Raw genomic sequence first — 2,500 nt, forward strand, 5'->3', positions numbered from 1 at the left:
GTGGTATCATACATCAGCACACGATTCCTAAAATAATCACCAATGATATCATAAAGATATTTAGGAGTGTTAATTCTCTGTAAAGCATTTGCAATCGCCAACCACGAAGCACTGTTAAAAGCATTAGTAACATCTAATGTAACAACTGCACAATACCGTCCACTGTATCTGTTTCTACTTCTAGCTACCGAAACAATGTCCACTACCCGTTGAATCGCATCAACTGTAGATCGACGACTTCTGAAACCAAATTGGTCGTCAGACAGTCCGTTGACCTCCTCGATGTGTGCATTTAGCCGTTGCACTATGATGCGTTCTAAACCTTTACCTGCCCCGTCTAGTAGACAATGGGCGAACTGAACCCGGTTCCCTGGTGGTTTGTTCGGCTTCGGTATTAACACCAACCTCTGCCTTTTCCACTCATCGGGGAACTTCGCGTTCTCTAAACAGCCTTGGTAAACCCTGCAATGCATCGGTTGCAGTCAACATACCAACTTTCAGCGCCTCATTCGGGATACCATCTGGTCCCGGCGCCTTCTTGTTGGGTAGTCTCCCGGCAACCGCAAGAATCTCATCATTAGTTACCCTTTCAAACTCTCGTGGCTGATCGATACGATATTCAGGCCACACCGTGTTTGGGTGAGTAGGAAAAGCTCGCTCACCACTTCCCTAAACTCGTCCAATGTCATGGTTCGGGGTCCAATCGAACCCTCGGCCACTTTCTTGAACGTATGATATACAATACCAAATGATGCGTTGTTCGCTGTTCCCAGGAACTCTTTCCACTTCCTCTGTCGGGTATGCTTGATCAATCGCTTGAGGGCATTCCGTGCCACCTTGAACTCGTCCCTAAAAGTAGAATAGAGATCAGTATTAAAAGCTCTTTGCGCTAATCGATCGCGGTGTTTGCACTCTTTGCGAAGTGCCTCAATCTCTAACGTCCACCAAAATGCACTCTTGTTAGAGTGTACTCTTACGTTTAGTCATCGTCGCATTACACGCCGTGACAAGTATACGCATTAAGTCTTCGCTTGTTGTGACCTCGGTCTCAAAAGCGGCTTGCATCATAACTTCAAATATATCTTTGCTAAAATACTTGATGCTCCATCCCGTTATGGGTCGGGACAGATTACGCACGCTTTGCGTCTCAAGATCTATTCGTATTGCACGATGATCAGAGTTCATATAGCTAGATAACACCTCCCACTTAAATGATCTTGCTACGGTTCGGCTCGCAAAAGTAAGATCAACTACTGACGTGCGCCCTGGTCCAACATAAGTTGGGGTGCTGCCGTCGTTCAATAAAATTGCGTCAATCTGCGCAAAGGTTGATAAAACTAACTCACTCTTCGTTTCTGGTTTCTCCACGCTCGCCAAGTTGGTTGTTCCAACTTGATGACCAAGCGTTGAAGTCCCCCGATAACGAATTTGTGGATACCGGTTACGGCCATTACCGTGTTATCCAACATGTTCTGGAACTCTTCCATACTAAATCTAGGTGGCGCGTAAACGCTAACCACTCGCATATCACCTATGTCAACTATCATTAAACCCTTCAGAGCCTTACTGACTACCTTAACTGGTAAGTCCGCGTTAACCACTACCGCTGCTGTGTTATCGTCATTGCGTAACACTTTGACGTTGGTTGTTGCCAGATACGGATCTGCAATCAACACTATATCCGCAGATTCTTCCCTAATCGTTTGCCACATTAACTGAAATGCAGCATAACTATGATTCTGGTTATGTTGTAGCAACCTAACCATTATGGTCTAATCGTTCGCCTACGGGGACACATATAACTGCCCGTTGCGTGAAGGTTCTGTGACCTCGTACCGCAATCCAAACACTTGACAGAGTTGGTACAAGCTTGCTTCTTGTGTCCACTCAAACCGCATTTCCAGCACAGATTACTTCTGTCTGGTTCCCTACAATGGTAGCTCGTATGGCCTACCTTCCAACACTTATAGCATTTCTGCTCTTCCATAACCTCGCGGATATGGCATATCGACCAACCAACTTTCAGCTTTCCCAAATTCAAGAAGCTTTGAAAGTCTGGCAGCGATACGTTGATCCGTGCCCACTGCGTACCGGCCGCGCGGCCTTTCTTCATTTTGATACGATCTATTTCTATCTCGATGTTGAGCTGTGCTTTGACAGACTCCGCAACCTCCTCTGGGTGGTAATTTCATCGAGATGCATGATCTCAATCATTTTAGAAGGAGCTAGCGTTCTCACTGACGCCTTGCCCTTCACCGCTTCCTTAACCTTTGGGGCAATTGCACTAGCAGAACTACCCTGCTTAAGTTCTAGCAACATGCCTCCATTCTGGGCCCGTCGGACCTTAGAGATTGTCTCTCCAACCGATTTAAGAGCATCGGACTGCTTCATTTCCTTGAGCAATTTCGCCAGCTCCTCGGAAGTGCAGTCCGATATCAGCAGAGCCTCAGGCCGCTTCCTGGGCTTATTCTGCTTCTTCTTGCTCTTCTTCTTCTTCCTC

At 46.6% G+C, this 2,500-nt stretch overlaps 1 pseudogene; it reads right to left on the bottom strand.

Annotated features, from left to right (window-relative positions):
• LOC120907712 overlaps positions 1-2,500 on the bottom strand; it is a 9,113-nt pseudogene that overhangs the window by 2,976 nt on the left and 3,637 nt on the right.

The sequence above is a fragment of the Anopheles arabiensis genome (assembly GCF_016920715.1).
Source record: "Anopheles arabiensis isolate DONGOLA chromosome X unlocalized genomic scaffold, AaraD3 X_pericentromeric_contig0018, whole genome shotgun sequence".
Classification (NCBI taxonomy): Eukaryota; Metazoa; Arthropoda; class Insecta; order Diptera; family Culicidae; genus Anopheles; species Anopheles arabiensis.